We start from the raw sequence: 21,178 nt of genomic DNA on the forward strand, positions 1-21,178 counted from the left end.
AATTTTTATACAAAAATAACAAAATGGCGGACAATGAGAGAACGAAGGAGAGATTCCCATTTTTCCTAAGGATATTTATTGTTTAGTTTTACAAGTAAAATACGAAATAGTATAGCCAGCCCTCCATTTTAGAAACACCTGTATGTATGTATGTATGTATATATATATATATACAGAGTAAGTGATATATCATTAGATATCAGAGTGGTATACATATAATTTTATAGTGTGTGTATATTTACATCTCTGTCATATATACATATGTGTTTATAAATAAATATATATATATATAAAATTAAACATATTATTCAATAAAAATAATTAAAATAAATTAACGTTTTAAACAAATATCATGTAGAATTTCTCAGAACTACATCTTAACACACAATTTAATTCATATTAGTAAGCGTACTTTCCCTGCTTTTTTTCTTTCAAGAGAGTATTATATAATTGAGAGTACATTTCCAAATCGCACAGTGCTTTGCAACAAGGCTATTCTGTGGGTTCTTGTGCTAGATTTTTCGCTTTGATGGGCAATTTTATGTAAAATAAAAATTTGCGAGACAAAGGCCTTTCCACCAAAGCAGTAGCCTCTACTCGTCGTCTTATTGAAGTTATGAAATCAAACGATCCCGTAGAAACCTTTTACTTTACCACTGGCTTCCATTAATGTTAAAACATTTAATAAAAAAAACATAATTTAACTAAAAAAAAAATTTATTGATCGGTGGATGATGTAAAAGCAAGAACTTAATTCCGTAGTTTTGGCATACTTATTTGTGTACAGCGTGAATTTCATGCTGAAAAATCTGCTAAAGATGTATTAAATACTAACAACGATTGAATAAATCTGTAAGTGATGACATTATAAAGTTCTGCTCTTGATATTTGTCGTATATTCCAGATGTAACGATGGAGTTAAAATAGGAGTTTGTCGCAGTTTATAACAATCGGTCATCCTCTTTTACTTCAGATATATAATTAATTCAATTTTCTTTCGTTTTTACGCGAAAATACTATTTCATTGATGAGTGGACAGTTTATCGGGAAGTACTTGATCGCATTTAATTATTAACAAAGCATCTAGCCCCGATGTCAATACTTATCTCTTCAACAACTATAATGATGATTTAGAAACAGATATAATACAAATTATGTATACGTGGCAACAGACTGGAGAAGTTCAAAGGAGATGTTCACCAGGCATGCCCTATCAAAGCGAAAAAAATATAGAAAAAGGCTCGAATATAGTGATTAAAAATATAGTACCTAAAGCGTTGGATAGAGCAATTTTGTTGTAAAATAGTATAATCACTATTCACTGAATTGAAGGTCTGGTTTTTAAATGCGTACATTCACATTGAATGAGCAGCTCAGCCAGTCATCTCACAATGCGAATAATATACCCAAATTCTCAAGCGTAGCATTCCGAAAGTTTCCGAATTAAGCTAGATGGAAATTTATAACTGAAAAAGTATATTAATCATAAATTCAAATTTAAGAGTTTTTTCAAGTATTTAAATTTTTATTCTGAAAGAGTGGAAATCAAAAATAATTTTATCTGTAAAGAAATTATTGTCTCTAATAGTGGTAAAATACTGACATCATTAATATAAAATATAGGCCTCTGCAGTAAAAATGTTAATGCTCTGACCGAGAAATCTCAAAATATTGAAAAAATTTCAACAAATTCCGCTGAATTTTCAATGCAGGCTGAAATATATAACTACAGAAAACATGGATAGTACTTGGAAAAATCCAGTGCAATTTTAACTTTCCAAAATAGACATCTGGTAAACCAACACGAATATATCATTTTTAGCCGTGACATTCTACATACCGCATTTTAAGTCATGTATTACGTATTTGTATAGTCTTAAGAATGTTTACAATCTTAAACTAATTTTTAGACTAATTTTAATTAGTCTAAATACAGCTAGGGTCTGAAAATACACATTTCCTTTCTTATATATATAAAATTGTTGTGTGTGCGCGCGTGTGTGAATGTATAGTGTGTTTGATGTTGATAATAGTGTTAAATTTAAATAATTCAGTATTAATATAATAATTACGGTTACTATAGTCATTTTAAGCACAATTTGTACTTACCGATAGATTTGAAGATGAATGTGCATTTTAAAATTAAATAACAATTATGTACAAAATATCAATATGTTACTTGGCAAAAATTAAAATCGTAAATTTTATTTGATTGTCAAAAAAAAATTGCCCTGTCATTCAGTCTCATAAGTATAGTCTAATAAAAATTACTTTTCACTAAATATCAAAATGTATATTAATTTAACATAGCTTAACTTATACCAAACTTCGATACGTAACAATTATTATCAATAATAGTCTAATAATGTACATTATAACACAGTACCCATTATTTAACGTGAATTATTTCGTAAATAAATGATGCGTCATTTTTATTAACTAACCTGTTCTTAGCCTGATATGAGAAAAATATAAATGTATCATTAAATCAAAATTATATTGTATTTTACGTTTAGAATATTACAAATTTTAGAATACTCATTTAATCAGCCATAACCTAAGAGTCGTAACTAATTGGGAACTATGCTGGAGGGAGGCCAATTTAGGTTACTATGTAGGAAATAGGCTGATTTAAATATAAAATACAACCGACTAGTACGGTGACGCGTCATTGGTGACCCAAACAGGCCATCGCTTATGGAAAATCATCTTCCAATTTCCGCGTTATTGTGGTCGGTTGAATATTACAAAAACCTGATAGAAAATGAGTTCTAGTCTAAAGAAGTGTGAATTATGAAATCACTGATCCGTGGGGACCGCTTCACAACACTGGTCTCCCAGTAGATTAGAAAAATTATTTTAAATAAATGTCTGTGAACTAGTAAATGTTACTAGTTAACCGATAAAAACGCTTTCCACAGTATGATAATCGTAGAATATAAAACTTTTTATGAAAAATAATGACCTACTTACGTGGAATTAAATAAGAGTAGTAGTTCGTAAAGTTTTTTATTTTTAAATACATCGTTCATTCGTTTTATAAAAAATAATGTATTTTAGTTTTTATTGGCAATCTATTTTTTTTCTTTTCGTGATTTTTAACTAGATTTTTAAAATGAACTTGAAGTAATTTTACATAATCTGATTTAGTTAATAAAGTTTTTTTTTTATTTCATTACTTTCCTGTAGGATTGTTCATTTGCTATGGAGAGTGCTCCCCTTACTTCTCACTATGTTAAAAGAAAACTGAAGTTTTGTTCGTCGTTCCACAGTTTATTGCCTTTAACTAAATGATAGTTCTTTCTTTTTTTTAAATTATGATTAAAAAATAGTTCTTGCAAGACTGAATTTAAAAATTATTCGTGTAAGAAAATGTTCTTTCTAAAAACTAAAAATACCTATTTTTGATCTCTTCACTATTCAAAATAAAACGTTTAATGTAGATGAATAACAAAACTTGAGTAATCGCATTTCGACATATTTTATTTCAACAAGGAAAATAAAATTCTAACAAAAATGTAATTGCTTTTGTTTGATAATAAGCAATAAAATACAAAGAAAACACATTACAGAAATCTTACGTGATGATAAAATAAAAATTGTACTGTATGATGTTTCGGATAAAAAAATATTGAACTCAATAATTTTTTGTCGACGTTAGTAAAAATGTCGAATCGCTTCGATTCGAGTCTAGTTTTAAATGCAATTCCTCCTCCTACAAGAATTATTTTTATCTCTTATCAGACACATTCTGTCGTAAAAAAACAAAAACTTTAAAAAGACCTGGTCTTAATAACTAGATAAATACATTTTAAATGCGATAGTCCCTATAACATATTCTTCGATTTTATCATTTAAGTCAAATTTTGCATAACTTGTAAGAATATTGTGGAATGAAATGTCACTGTACTATTAAAACTCTAAAACAAATTATTCTTAATCGAAATATAATTGTTTAACTAGGAAATAAGTAAAATAAAAACAACAGAATGTCAAATTATTTAATGAGTAGCATACACAGCTTACATAAATTATTTGCATATTAATACATAAACCTAACCGTACCTGTAAACATCTTTTTAACGGGTACAAAAATGTTTATATCTACCTTCATCACTTACACAGTGTTATATGTAACTTGAGTTTGATTTGATGAAAGTATCCAGTGTGATCTGATGCATGTTGAGACGTTTTTCCTGGTAAATCTGTAGATAATATGCAATTAATTTCTTATATAAACTCAATTTTATATTCTTGAAATTTTGGATTTTCTCTGTCAGAATCATTTTTGTAAGTGCAGTAATTTCATTAATTACCGATTATCAACCGACACCAAAAAAATGGTTTTTAATAAAATAGAAAGTTGTTTTCCTTTTATAAATAAATGCTAGTTAATTATTTACAAATTACTTAAGAAAATTCAGATGTATAAAGCCTAAAATGTTCCACGCATTTTTTAAGCAATTCCGCAAATCCTCTTTCCATGATTATGCGATTACATCTGTAGCAATTTTAATTTTTGTAAAATTGAACGTACAACGTTTTCTAATGTTCACACAAATAATTCCAAAAGGAAACTTTGATGATTCATTTTTTAGTTTTAAATCTAATTGTAATTATCATATTGTGTAATAATCTAATGCTGAGCACACAAGTACACTCAAACAAAATTACATTACATCGATACGCAATTTCTAGTATGAGAAAAGGGAAATAGTAGGTTTCATACAATCGTACCCCTCAATGCACAAAAAAGTGTGTGTTTAAACCTTAAATTTAAAAATAAATAGAAGAGGAAATAACAGAAAAATTATCTTTGAAATTTCTTGAATATTTTAAGCTTACTAAGGAGATATTTGAAAAAATTCAAACCAAATGCAGACGTTATTGTTAAATTACCACGTGAAAGGCTGTTTCTTTTAATTATCCTATGCTGAGGCGAATATGTGCTAAGAAAGAAGAAAGAAATTTCCGTCTAAATAAAGTTGTCAATAAATTAAGCATCTGGGAAATTTCTTTTCTACGTATTAAGCATAAAAATTAAGTACAATATCAGTCTAAAAAATTAGGAAATTTACGAACACGTATCTTTTAACTTTTAACGAAAAAAGATGACGACAGCAAATAAAACTTTTAAGCAAATATGTGAAATATTTGAAAACAACACAAATAAGTGAATGTAAAAAATAAATACTCGTGTATATATTACGTAATAGAAAATCTGATATTACTTCGTGCGTGATCAATTACCAATACCCTCAGGCAAAACTTGTGCCAGCAGTCAGCGTTCACTAAATATTAGAAGTAAAGTAAAGACAGAGTAAAGTGAAGGAAAAATTATGTTACGAAGGATAAAAGAAGAACTGAACATGGTAGACTATAGAAATGCATCGTTAGTCTAGGACCGAAATTAACAGTTTGTTGTAAATATTATTTTAAATTACATACACAAACTTCTTACGCCTAACCTTTGCGATTACTTGACACCTGAGCTGTTGATTTCACTCCAGCGTGATTTTATGTTTAGAATTGAAATTTTTTAATTTAAAACAGTCGATATTTTGTAAAAAGAAACCCCAAAACAACAGTACAACTTCAACTTCCCCCGAAACAACTTACAATTTCCATTTTTTCCAAAAATGTGACAAAAAAAATTTATATTTAAAATAAAAATATCTTCCGCACGAAAAAAAAAATAGAATGTTTTGATACTTTGGAAAAACATCATATTTTCTTAGAAAATGAACAAAATCAAAAAAGTAAATTAATATAATGAATCAAAATTTTTTTCATGCAACAAAGTTTCAACTTAGTGAAACTTACGACGTTGTTACTAGGAAAGCAATAAACTCACTATACAATAATTTAAAAACAAGTAGACATAATTACAATGCTAGTGTAGGCTAAGTTCCTCAGCCTGATTGTAGATGGGCTGACACAAAACAAAATCTTTCTAAAAATTATAAGTCATTCCAGACAACAACATCCCACGCCAGGCTTATTAAGGAAAGTGAGCAACGATGTGGTTTCCTGTTAGTTATTTCACTTAACCGAATATCCTGCTACATTTCAACAAGCAAAGCCAACCGAAATTCAACAAGCTAAACTCAGCTGGACAAATTAAATTTACATTCTGCACACTATAGGATCGGACTGTAAAATTTGCGTCATTACTTTCAGAAGAAGCAAATCTTACTAGTGCTGCAGTATATATCAAATAATTAACATCCGTCACAATTAAAAGGAAGAACGGAACATATAGCGAAAGGAGACATAATAATGTACCCTTTCATCGGAAAACAAAGTATTCTGCTCAAACACACTCTCTCCATTTAGCAGGAGAAAACTGCAGTACTAATTACGAAAAAAGTTAATTACATTTGTAACACTAATTACTGCATTAAAAAATCGTATTATGAAAGGTTTACCCTTCACTACATAAAAGAAGATTGATTGAATCAATTCTTTTCCTGTTTGAATTTTATTTATTTAATTATATTTCTTCTTCCTCTGCTGAGTAGAGATAGTACGTATAATGCAGCCTTTTTCAACAAAAAGGGATAAACTAATCTGTACCTTCATATTATTTTTTCCAGTGTTAGTTCTGTTTTTATTATTTTAATTGAAATTACTGACTACATAATAAATTTAGCTTTTTACCTCGTTCTTGATCTTATAATGTAAATCTCAAAGTTTAGTTCCGGCAAGTTTCTATTTTCTGATTATACTATATCTGAAACTTCTAATTCGCTTCAAAATATAACATATTACGTTACTTGAAGTGAATATGAGTGTAATTCACATTTTATTTTTAATTTCGGTACTTTATTTTATAAATACTGCTTGTTTCATTCGAGAACTAAATTGAAACAAAAATAATATATAAAATTAAAATAATCTTCCTCGCTCCGCAACCATCGCCTAAAAACAAAAGACAATTAAATGCACCGGACCAGGAACTAAATGTAGGTCTGTAATAACCATTTATTATTCTACAAGTACCGTTCTTATTTTTTTACTATTTCATAAAATAACCCGATTTTTAATAAAATATCGTAAATATGAATGCTATTCACTCATAGATTACGTTATTTTCAGAATTTCTGTTCTTATTAGTCTTAAGGTTATGTAATCAATAAAGTTAAGAGAGGTTATAAGCCTTAAGGTTATATATAGGTTAATGTAGTCTTAAGGTGGAATTCCATCTAAATCCTAGGTAGAAGATGAGAAATCCTTTTAATAGTGTAATTGTCTAAGGTAGAAATAGGGGTTAATCCGACTAGCCAACTCAAGCTAATTTTTTCATTTTCTAAACAGGTATAAGACTGAAATTGACCACTTCAATTTACTTCAGCAACTTATCTCGTAGTATTTTTAATAATGACCAATAAAGATTTAAAAATTATTAAACCCTTCATCGTAATAAGAATCCATGTTTCTAACTTATTCAATCGTCTGAAGGCTAAAATTCGATACTATCATTACTTACGAGACATTAAACCACAAAACCGTAGAATTTAGTTTCAAAACAAAAGCTTTTTGAGTCAGTAAACAGTAACAAAAATTTATAATAGGATTCTACCGATAAATGTACGTAAATACATAAACTTAATTAGATGTTTATTTACTGTTTATATGCCACGTGATTTTCAGAAAAGTCCAATTCATAAGGACGATTTTTCTTATTTAAACGTTTAATAAGAAATATTACTTTATTACGAGAGTAGTTATGAATGTTCATTAGTTTATTAATTAAGAGAGTACTTTAAAATAAAATTCTTTTAGATCAAATGAAAGCAGAATAGTAAATAATCATAGCTTAATAAGTCAAATTAGGGGTAATTTAAGAAAAAAAACACTTACCTAATTTTAAATATGTCAGATCACTTCTAAAAAACTAATTTAAACCAGTTTTGAGAATGAAACCAGAAATAAATTCACACTTTAACTATATTAATATCCAAAATAAAAAATAAAGCGGCTGGATTTTATTAAATCTGTTGTAAAAAATAAAATTTTTATTTTTATTGCTATTTAATAGCAATAAAATTTAAAAAAATTAAGATCGTCCGACTAAAGCCAGTAAATAACATTACTGTTATTGGCTTTAAGTTGTATCGGTTTGAATCTGAACTAAACGAACCGAGATAACAAGTTTACATGTTACAGAATAAATTCTAAAACCGTTTACTTTTATGAACTGTAAATTATTAATCTGTACAATTTACAACTGCGTAGCAGTTAGATAAGTGTACATTTAAAGAACACATACAAACTACTTTTTACGTTATAAGAATTATTATAATTATAAGCGATGAACTCTACAGATTTATTTAGTTAATGTGGCATACGAGTATATCATAAAATTACGGAGCAGGAACGCTGAACTTAAGAGAAGCTTTTAAATAAATCATATAAAAATCAACTATTTCTTTAACATAAAAGGATAGGTAATGGATTTGTTGAGAAATACTGTAACAGCACTTTAAAATATTATGCCGTTATATTGAAATCACTCATATAAACTAAAACGCTAAATAGTAAGCATTCATGAGTATTTCAATGAAATGGAGTTGTAGAATTTCTATAATTTATATTTACAAGTAATCACCACTACTCGGCTGATATTTAGGGATTTATGTGATGTGTTTTGGTTTGCTATCGGTCATTATTTCTAAATAAATATCAGGCCGTATTCTGCTGTGTAGGGCTAGGCGAGCGTTTTAAGCCAAAAACAACATAACCGTTATTCTTACATGGACCACCGGACAAGAAGCAAAGGAAGAAGTTCCTGAAAGCCCCACAACAAAACCGCACCGGCTCAAAATCTAGCGTACAAAGACCGGGTTTCACCAACCTCAAGAATAATAATCAGTAATACAAATGTATAATACGAATTTTGGTCACTTTTTTATTTTCTTTGGCTAAAATTTGGACACGATATAAGATTAAAAGTTGTAACGCTAGTTATGATTCACGGTAATTAAAACTTTTTTCACTCATTTTACTGAACTTCTGTCCAATGACAGGACTTTCTGGCCAACCGTATAATTCGTAATCGCATTTATGAATTTAAGGTGAATACCTTACATCATCACCGTGGCCAAATTCAAGAATACATCTGACCGACGATATAAACTGCAACATTATTACACATAATTATTAACATAAATTACCATTCAGTTGTTATAATCACCATTTTGTGATACACGAATCAACTTCAAAATTAGTTAACCAAATAAATAGTATTAATTACAAAATTAACACTAATAATTGTTTATTTGTGGAGGATTTCAAAGTAACGGAGATCAATTCTAAGGATTATTTTTTGCGCAAGAATCTTTTAACGCTAAACCACCGAAAGATTTTTAAAATATTTATGATCTTCATAAAATTCAATTCAGAATCACAACCTACCCTTGACTTATTTTTAAGTGTGAGGTAGTTTAAGTATAACGTGAGGTACCGCCTCTAAGTAATGAGAATGCTAATTATCCTTCCCTTCTGATTTCTGTTTGTATACCTGAGTTACTTTTATTCCCCTGGTCTTTTCAATTAGCAATGATTTATTTGAAACAACCTGTTTTAAAATAATCCTGAGATATATTTGTACTCGTAGTAAAAACTGGCGAATTTTTTTCTTTTTCTTTATAGTGTATAAGTGATGTCGATTGGGATTTTGTTAATGATGCTGATAGAAAATTTCATTCTTTATTTTATGAGTGTGCCGCTAGCCCAAGAAAAATGGAGTCTGAGACCACAATAAGAATCATCATTAGTTTACTCTTGAAATAACAAGGATGTCAAGCTTAAAGATAAATATAACAGGAAAAAGAAATTTCCCAGACATTATAATGAAAATTCAAACTTTAACGATCACCTTTAAAACTTAAAATTAGGGAATCTTATTTAAACTACTTGAATGATACTGAAGCAAAAATCAAGAGGATCTAAAGCAGTTTTGAATTTTTTTTAAATTTTGAGGCAGTCCTGCAACTTCAGTGATAATCACTTTCCTTCAGATTTTACGAAAGATGGTTATTTTCCTCCTGAATATGCAGATATTAAAGTTCAGTGATGTTAATCACATTAACTTCTCGAAAGCGTTTGACACTCTCAAAGGGGTTAATTAATTTTGATTTTAGTCGTTCCGCTGTATAACGTTTTGGTACGAGCACCTTTCTCAGTTGTTATAATTACCATTCCGTGATACACAAATCAACTTCTAAATTAGTACAACTTCAGTTGTGTTTCTTAATAATTCTAATTTACATGAGTGCGACACTTTATCGGGTGTTCCTCAGATTCTAATCTGAGATCTGGGTACGCTCTTATTTTTACTTTATTAACGACTAACCTACTGTTTTAAAGCACTCCAAGTTTTTAATTTTTTCAGACGATATAGATATTTTCCGTCGAATAGATATTTTGCAGAACTGAATAGCATTTTTATAAGATATTGATCCGATTTCTGAATTGTGTTCCTCGAACTATTTTAAGTGAACTTATCTAAATTAAGTTCATATTATATTCTCGTCCGAGAAATCCTCTTCCATTTAATTATAATATAAGGCCTACCAAATTGCCGCAGATTAACGTGGTTAAGGATTTTGTGTGATTTTTGACCCAATTTGTTTTTGAATGAGCATGTTGATATTTAGTCGGCAGTCCTAATAAGATGTTAGACTTTATTTTGAGAATATGTTCTTCCTATCAGTGAAGGGAGGCAATACTTTATTTATGTAAATCTTTAGTTTTCGTTGCGTCTTGGAAAGTGCAGCTCCAGTATGGAATTCGAATTATAATAGTTATATCCACAAAATAAAAAATATTCAAATCAAGTTTTTATATCCATTTTTATTCTGTAAGTTCAGTGATTCTTGATCGATGAGTTTTTCGACTACTCAAACCAAATCATGTTTATTGTTCCTTTAATGAAGATTCGGCGGGATTTTTTATCATTGGAGCCGCTACTATTTTATCAATTACTTCATCGATTCTGAAATCCTTTTATCTCATAATAGAAGGGACAAACCCTTTTTTACATCTCTAGAACCGTTACTCAAAACCGTTTTTATTCTCCTCTTTTACGAATTCCGCGCCATTATCATATTTATGGTAAAGATTCGTATTTCCAGCAATTCCCGAGCCCGATTTAAGAGCAAATATTTTCACCTGTCGAATTGTCAATCTTGGTGAATGATCGTCTCAATTCTAACTTTAATTGATCCTTATTTATTATTTTAATTTAAAAAAATTGTAATTCTGGTTGTTTTTCGATATTGTTTTATTAAGTTTCGCTGTATCACTTTATGTTTTTACTTGTATTAGTAAATCGATGTATAAAAGGATTATGATGAATTCAAAAGGAATATTTGTATAAAAGGGATATTATGAATTTGGAATATAAACTTTAAGGAAGCGATTTTTGGGAGAACTCTTCTTTGTTTAATTAGATAAAATAATATATAGAGATATCAAAAAATATAACCCTGATATTTTTAGATTGATTGACGGTTGCTATGAACGTTTTTTTGTTGATGTTTTATTTACTATAAACATATACTGTTATAGTAATAAATCTTCTCTGTTTGCCTAATGCGTGTGATTCTAGATTACAACGTTTTATTCAATAGGCCTACTAAGTTATAAGAAAAATACTATGTAAAAAGACTTAAACAAACAAACAAAAAAAAAAAAAACAGTAGACGATTTTAAATTAATTTTAGTGAAATTAAAATTTTGGAGATTGTTGTTTAAGGTTTTTTTTTTACGAAAAGGGCATAATACAAAGAACAAATTTATATTAGATTTCTTTTTAAAAAAATCTTTTAAAAAATACGCTACGTTATTAGAATACAGGTATAATTTTCAGACATTTTAATTCTCTGTGAAATTATGTCACTTATTTCAGGATTCTTTATTGGGAAAAAACCCCTTTCTTACAACCGGAAACTCTTCTATAATAAATAAACTATAATTACATAATCCCAACAGAAAGAGTAAGTATAACTATACTGCATTACCATATCAAAGTGCTAATGAAAGCGTACTCAAATATTTTATTTCATTTTATCCAGAACTCATAAGCATCTTTTACAAAATTATTTTTTTTGCAATAACTTGCTAGGCCAAGTGATACCAGGTTCACTTTGCAACCATAGCACTGAAAGCTGCGGTTTTATATTACACGGAATGAAAAGAACGTTATATTTACCAACGAGCTTATCTTTTCTGTAAATTATTATCTTCAGGAATTAATTAAAAATCGAAGGAAGTAACATTAGTTTTCAGTTAACGGATTTTTGCTTACGTAAATACAGGAAATAATTTTTTGTAGCATTTCGTAGGAGTTAATTTTTGTTGTTTTATTTCATTTACTCTTGCTTGTGACCTGATAATTAACAAAACATTCGTTATGTATTTCTTGAATTAAAAATTAATTTTAATTTTTTTAAATTATATTTTTTATTATAAATCTTTTTAAATTTATGGTATCATTTCTTTTCATATAAAAAGTCATATGTATGCATGATTTACACACACATATATATATATATGTGTGTGTGTGTGTGTGTGTGTGTATACTAGCCGGTCAGTGCTTGCTTCATTTGCCCGACCGATTAACCAGGGGCGGAACCCTGTGGACTACCGATGCTTTCGTTATCCTCATACTCGTGAGAATATGTATTTTACATATAATCATTAAAGAAAAAAAATTAATCATTTTTAGTTTCAAGTAAAAGGATTAAATTTTGTTTCTTTAATGAATATCTTTAATATCTTAATCCCCAAAAGGACTAGGGGATACAACCTATGTCTATGGCTTAATTCTACCCTGGGATAACACAAATCTATCCTGAAAATTTGAAAGCAATCGGTGGATTGGTTCTTACGTGATGCTGATGCAGACAAACTTTCGCATTTAATATAAATATGTATATTTATTTATTTATTTACTGTTGATATATATTGTTTTACACCGGAAATGACCACCTAGTTGTCTTTTCTTTTTTGAGCGTTTATCTTTAATATTTAACGATAAACATTAATTACTTATTTTGTTTTTGTACTTTTGATTTTATTCGTAATGGATTACGTTATTAATGTGACTTTTTTCATGTAAATAAAAACAATTCGTGTTATGGATTATAACGGCTTTGAATACAGATTGTGTTTTTTTTATGTAGGGTCTAAACTAGAGTTCTGTTAGTTATTGGAATAAAAAATAATTAATAAAATGTACTATTTAAGAATTCAGAAACTGGTAAATTCAACTTGCATCGTACATTCAATACCATATTATTGCATGGTGTAAGGCAGAGTTTAATCTCTTACACTGTTGGAAATAAAATTTACATATTTAAAAAAATATCTTGAAACAGTAAGTATGGAACTTAGTTATTAATTTTTTTGAGATCAATAATAATCGTACTTCTGCAAACGTCACATGATTTTATCAGTTTGTAATTTCTTATAGAATGTAAGCAGGAAGGCCCAAATATTATTTAAGCATTGTCATGTCGCTTGATAGGTAGTCATATAATGTAAAATTTGAATTTACATTTAGCTGTAACATCATTATGTAGCGGAAGGCTGGTCTTCCATACGCGTCCGTACATCATGCTACGCATCGCTGATCTAGAGCGGCTGGTATTGTAGTGAATTTGCAGCAAAAAGAGGAAGGTCTGTGACGAACATGAGTCATAACTAAATCACCTGTCACAAAATTACAATTCGTTAAAAAAGTAATTAAAAATATGCGACCTGACTTAGAACCTACTGAAACAGATTTACGATCATCGAACATAATGTAATTACCGCTTCTATTCTACTTTTAAATCAAATTGCTCAAATGATTAATTAAGTTCTCTAAGAATTACTTATATTTTTAGCATTTCGACTGATAGATTTGGGTTACAATAGTTGTTACATTTAGCACTAATTTTATCGTTATTTTTAAGTATAAAATTATAATTAATTTCAGTAATCTCAAAATTTCAGCAGTCATTGAGAAAATGTACAGTGTAGATAGAAATTTTATATTTTGAAATATATTTATTTCTTCTCTTCAGATGATATGCTAGATAAGAACACATGGGTATGTATTTTTTTCTGATAATATCAACGTAATGTTACAATCCTCAACGTTAGTCTCGTGTCTTAGAAAATTATAAGACTGCCGTTGTTTGATTATTTGTTGTAATTTAGAATCAAATAAAAAATGTCCAGAATTTCAAATTTGTCATTTTAATAATTGGTTTTTAAATAATACAGACATTGTTTTCCTCAATGAGGATCTCAATTGTATTCATTCTGATATTAATTCCAAGAAAAAATTGAAGTTAAATTCCTAAGTCTATTGCTGTTCCAGTTAAAGTCTTTATTAACTAATATGCTTTTTTGTAGAAATTTCTGCAAAATAAACATTGTACTTGTATATAATAATAATATAATGATAAAACGCTATGCTGTATTATTAGCTGAAGAAAAGTAAGTACTTTTGTGGTATCCTATCTTGGCATTTCATTTCTCCAAAATAAATCGAGTCTGAAGGAACCAAAAACTTATCAAAAGAGCCAGTCTATGACAAATATATATTGAAATACTTTAATATGAGCTGACATCTACATCTCGCATAAATATTTCACGTTTTATAATTTTCATCATTATTATTCTTTGTTTTACTGAATAAAAATAAAATTTTATTTATAAAACATAATCTTTTAATATAAAATTTTAATAAAAACTACTACGTTTGTATTTTTTTTATTTAATGCTCTATGTAATATTTAAGAATGGCGTATGCTACAAAATTAAATAAATAAAATCGGTGAAAATTTATACATTTAAACAAACTACGTTGCTCAAAAATATTTTCACCATAAGAATACAAATGATAGTGCAAATCTTCTTTTCTCTAAAAAATAATTACATCTGAAACACAATTTTGTGAGTAATAGTAGCAGCGTAAAACAAATAGAAGTTTAAAAGAGCTATACTAAATGGCTGTCTATTTAAGCAATTTTTTTTTAAAAGAGGTTTCTAAGTGTTGTCTTGTTTTTCTATTTATTTTAGTAATCGTTTAGCAAGGCTTTTTTATTTTGTATATATAATGGCGATCGAGCCTTGTGAACTTAATAAACATTTGAATAACCTTCATAACGAGAGTTTTTTTTCACTTTCTCGGGTCTTACTTTTTAATAAGCACAGGAGGGAAAACCTTTTCCTAATTTTATAAAAATTAATAATAAACCTGTAAAATCCTGACAACTGGATAGATGGTTTATGCTAGATAAGAACACATGGGTATGTATTTTTTTCTGATAATATCAACGTAATGTTACAATCCTCAACGTTAGTCTCGTGTCTTAGAAAATTATAAGACTGCCGTTGTTTGATTATTTGTTGTAATTTAGAATCAAATAAAAAATGTCCAGAATTTCAAATTTGTCATTTTAATAATTGGTTTTTAAATAATACAGACATTGTTTTCCTCAATGAGGATCTCAATTGTATTCATTCTGATATTAATTCCAAGAAAAAATTGAAGTTAAATTCCTAAGTCTATTGCTGTTCCAGTTAAAGTCTTTATTAACTAATATGCTTTTTTGTAGAAATTTCTGCAAAATAAACATTGTACTTGTATATAATAATAATATAATGATAAAACGCTATGCTGTATTATTAGCTGAAGAAAAGTAAGTACTTTTGTGGTATCCTATCTTGGCATTTCATTTCTCCAAAATAAATCGAGTCTGAAGGAACCAAAAACTTATCAAAAGAGCCAGTCTATGACAAATATATATTGAAATACTTTAATATGAGCTGACATCTACATCTCGCATAAATATTTCACGTTTTATAATTTTCATCATTATTATTCTTTGTTTTACTGAATAAAAATAAAATTTTATTTATAAAACATAATCTTTTAATATAAAATTTTAATAAAAACTACTACGTTTGTATTTTTTTTATTTAATGCTCTATGTAATATTTAAGAATGGCGTATGCTACAAAATTAAATAAATAAAATCGGTGAAAATTTATACATTTAAACAAACTACGTTGCTCAAAAATATTTTCACCATAAGAATACAAATGATAGTGCAAATCTTCTTTTCTCTAAAAAATAATTACATCTGAAACACAATTTTGTGAGTAATAGTAGCAGCGTAAAACAAATAGAAGTTTAAAAGAGCTATACTAAATGGCTGTCTATTTAAGCAATTTTTTTTTAAAAGAGGTTTCTAAGTGTTGTCTTGTTTTTCTATTTATTTTAGTAATCGTTTAGCAAGGCTTTTTTATTTTGTATATATAATGGCGATCGAGCCTTGTGAACTTAATAAACATTTGAATAACCTTCATAACGAGAGTTTTTTTTCACTTTCTCGGGTCTTACTTTTTAATAAGCACAGGAGGGAAAACCTTTTCCTAATTTTATAAAAATTAATAATAAACCTGTAAAATCCTGACAACTGGATAGATGGTTTATTAATGCCAATTAAAATTGTCTTCTAACAATGAAATTCATTATTGAGCTTAACCATTACCAGTAAGCATATGTACATTTTAAAGTATAAAAAAACTAAAAATGGGCTATTTGACAAAGGTTTTAGTGATTCAGATACTTTTAAACTTGCATTTTCCATTGCGTTTGCCAAAGAAAACAGTCATTTGTATTTTTTTAAACAATTAATATTTGATTTATATTTCTAAGTATTTTTCACTTTCCAATCATGGTATATTATTATTTCTTCTTTTTTTCATTTACCTAACGTTATTTTCTTTATAATTATATACCATTTTCTCAGTTTTCTGCTGGCGACAATTATTTAATAAACGAAATCGTCTACTGAGAGGAATAAAAAAATAAATTTATGTTTAATTTTTACAAATGAAATACCTTTTAGCATAATAAACGGTTCGTTTATGAAACTTCATTACACCCAGAATTTTACAAGCTATGTCCTAAACGTTCGAAGAGAAAGAGAAAATAAGGATTACTTTATGAAGTAATTGGACGACCAATGTTATACGAAACAAATTCTTAACATTTTTTTTTTAATTTGGCGAATCTAACAAACGGAAGATTTTATTATATCGTTTTTCGAAAGCTTTTATTGTTGTCAAAGAGAACGATTCAAAGTTTCTAAAATTTACGTTAAAAATTAGAAGATTTTTAACAACAAATTAACATTGTATTCCAACCTGTCTAAGACATTAGTAATCCCCTGACAAATTTATACGTATTATTTCGTTAATATATTGAGATAAATTCTTATTCTATAACAAATTTTTTAGCCACCTACAAAAGATATAAACGAAAATTGGAAACGTAGAAAATGATTTTTACAGACTAGCGCGATCAATTTTCAAACTAAGACACCATTTCTGCTCTTACACATCATTATTGTTTTATTTCAAATATCTTTGAACAATTGCAATTCCATATTTTGTATTTGATTAAAAATAGATTACGCCCACGTAAGACAATAAATAGAAATAATTTCACTGCAATTACAATAAACAGATAAAAAGCAACGTTTATTTGGACAAATAAAAATAAAATTGTTCGAAATAGTACACCGACAACTCATCCTAATAGCCAATTATTTTAAATGTCGTACTCTAAATTATTAAAAATTTTTTAAGATTTAATTTCATCAGAAAACCCACAGTATTGACATCCATTTCGATTTGATTGAACATATTAAAATACTTGAGATTGCATTCTGACATATATTTTAAATATATATCTCACTGATTCTTACAATAAGAGATTAAGTTTTATTTCTAGGCTTGAGAACAAGTAATACAAGATTACAATAAAAGAATGCTACAAATCCTAATGTGACATTTCATCGACATAATTGTAGCGATCTATAATAAATTAAAAAACGTAACGCCTTTATACTTAGGAAAATAACCAGGAACCCACACAAAAAATAAACAATAAAAAAACCTTAAAACAAAATTATACAGTCACCACCAAAAAGGATTCAAGAACGAATGTAAGATAATATTACGCAAATTACAATACCAATATCAAACAAATTAGTCTAAACTAAAATTTACTTTTTCCCATTAATAAAACGAAATATGAAATATTCATCACATTAATGTCTTCAAAGGAGGACAAATTTCATCGGTTTTATTCATCATCTGTAGATTTTATTCTAAAACTTAATATAAGCTACTAAACCATACAGATTGCAGTGGTCGAAATAATTTTAAAATCTAAAAAAACGAAATAAAATGAAAGAAAAACACTTTTTTAAAAAAGTTTATTCAAATTTTGAAATGTATAAACATTTAAGAGTTTTATTCTAAATAATGGTAGGAAAGAATATGAAACGAAATTCGGATAAAAAAAACAAAACAATAAAAGATGAAATCCCAACAAGACTAGTTCATATAAGTAAAACAAAATTTAATTGATTACAATGTGAAACATCGACACTTATGGGACCGTTATTGGATTCTAAACCCCATGTTATTCTATTCTTACCATATTTTTTTTTTAACTATTTTATCAAATCTTTTCTTATTGAGTATATATATATATATATATATATATATATATCACATTTACGAACTATTCGTGAAGCATTCAAAGAAAGTAAGGAATCATCCGAAACTACATTCTTACTTTTATTTAACATTTTCATGAAAGATGTTTAGTTGGTTTTGTAAGCTCAATATAAAAAGTACTTCTCTTCATGTAAAATGTGACATGTAGCTAAAAATTGATCGGTTTGTAAAATCAATTAATCTTATGAATATTGTCTGCAAGTGTTAAAAATATGTGAAAATACAGAATTCTACGTAAAGCATACTGAGAATCAGAAGAACCAGTTTTGATATATTCAGCTTTGAAATTGTTCTTAATAACAACGGAATCTACTTCAAAAGATTGGAGCTTTTGTATTATATTCGGTAAAAATTAAATATTAAGTTCTCAAATCCAAGAATATTATATATACTTCACATTTTATATCTAGTTTTCCAAGATGGCAAAAAAAAAGTGGAAAAATTAGTACTATTAAGAATATATTAATACTTCCTAAATTGTTTGAAATATAAAATCTGTGAATGATGTACGATAAAACGGGAGTTTGCAGCTTTAGATAAAGAAATACTACTTCGCTAAAATAAACTACACGCCTCCCTACCAGCGTATTGAATTATATTACTTTATATCAAGAAAATTCACGGTCTAATAGAAATATGAACTATAATAAAAAAAAAAGAAAAAAACAGTAATAGTAAATAATAATCCAGCAAACAACGAATTTTTCACATCAACTAAACTATTTAGATAATTAGCACCACCCAAAGTATAAAAGAAAATATAACTAATGCGCGAGTAAATAAGTAAAATAAATTCCAAATTTAATTTATCAACACAGTAGTAATCATATTCTTTCAGCTGAACATTGTTACCACTTATGACAAAAAAATATAACAATCATTACTAACTTAAGCTACCTGGCCATCCTTGCTCTAATTAATACAACATTAAAGCATTACTCTCGCCTCTTTTACGCTTATTATATGCAGCGTACTTTTTAAAATTTTAGTATTATTATTGTTCTGTTATAATGAATAAATAACTGCACAGCTTAAATTTTCTCAAGCAAATTCTTTAAATTTCAGTAATTTGGGTGTGCAGTCGTGGAACACCAAATCTTTCTTAAAATGAACTATTTAAATAGTATAAAAGCAATTTTAATTGCAAAATATTTATAAATATTTTACCAAGCCCGTCCTATGTATGAAAACTACGTATGTATTATATAGGAATGAAATATAACACGAGTAAACTTCAATGGAATTAAATTATAAAATTTTAAGAACATAACGAAACACTGATGACAAGTAGAAGTAAAACCCCACTGAATAGACAAACTTTCTTAATAACCAACTTTTTTCATTTCTTAAATAATAAAGCTAACTTTCCTAATTATTTTTAAATAATAAAAAATTTCGGTGTCATAAAACTTAAGTTAAGTTACATCTTGTACATAATATTGTTATTAGTATTTCAATCTAATGATCAGTATAAATACTTTGTTAGAATTCTTAAGTACTGAATTTACTATTAAATTTTCAAAAATATTAGAAATCAAAAGCTACTTACCAAAACGATGAACCACACGTGAGTGCACATAGATAAATTATCAACGACGAACCGCGTTTGCATTCACCGCACCCTCCCGCTGCAAGTTTAACTCGTTACTAAGGCAGCTGTGTTGTATACAACAAACATTTGTTTAGTTGTGCGGTTGGGATGAGCTACTGTTGCGCTATCTATTGACAAACGAACAGAGACAACCGACCTTTCTCCTATAATGGAGCGCGAAGTTTGTTCAGTTGTTCATACCATTTTATAAGAATCTACTTCGTACTATGCAAGGTGTGACGAGGTTTAGAATAACAGTGTTGAGAATTCTACGGTACCTTTTTATTAGTATCTGTTAAAACAATGTGTACTGTTTTAGTTTTAATTGCACTACGCTATTAAATACAGAGCATATTATAATGTAGCAAAAAAAAAATTATTTCACTATGTAGTAAATAGTTAGAGAAACATCACTGAATTTATATGTACGCTACTTATAAATTCAACTATAATGTATATTAATACCTTAGTCTTCTGACCGTAATAGTTAAAACATACGATTAATAAATGTATTTAGTATCATTTAACAGTAAAAACTCTTATTTATTTTGGGCTGATTCAAGTCGAGAATTTCTGTAATAGAACGCTATTTTCTTGTAGTTTACTCTGTTACCACCTTTACTGAAGGACTCTACGTTTATTACAGCAATAACTATAAAATGTGAGCCACCTATCCAACTAAATTAGCACAAAAAATGACAAGTTTACATTTGGTATAGAAGTAAACACTCACGATATAGTTATTTGTTTTCTTTTATTAATTACTTTCCTCTAATGAATAGATTTCAGTAAAAATTCTCAAAAAGTGTATTTCTAGGTATTTTTATTGTTTTCTTCGCCATATTCATCGATAAAAACCCAACAATTTTTAATCCTACGCAACCAATCCAGTAGGATTACTCAGGAATGTCAGTCACTTAGGATCAGTTCCACATATGAAGATCTATCTGATAGTGACGGTAAATGATTTTCTTCTAAATTAAAATCTGG

General features: G+C 27.9%; 1 protein-coding gene across 1 annotated transcript in view; it reads right to left on the bottom strand.

Annotated features, from left to right (window-relative positions):
• The window catches only part of Cad88C (cadherin 88C), a 253,672-nt gene extending 233,434 nt beyond the window's left edge, over positions 1–20,238 (bottom strand). The window contains exon 1 of the mRNA XM_075375504.1: positions 20,147–20,238. The gene's annotated coding sequence lies outside the window, so the exon portion shown is untranslated. The remainder of the gene's footprint in view (positions 1–20,146) is intronic.
• Between the last annotated feature and the right edge of the window lie 940 nt (positions 20,239–21,178).

Source organism: Lycorma delicatula, chromosome 1 (assembly GCF_047948215.1).
Source record: "Lycorma delicatula isolate Av1 chromosome 1, ASM4794821v1, whole genome shotgun sequence".
Classification (NCBI taxonomy): domain Eukaryota; kingdom Metazoa; phylum Arthropoda; class Insecta; order Hemiptera; family Fulgoridae; genus Lycorma; species Lycorma delicatula.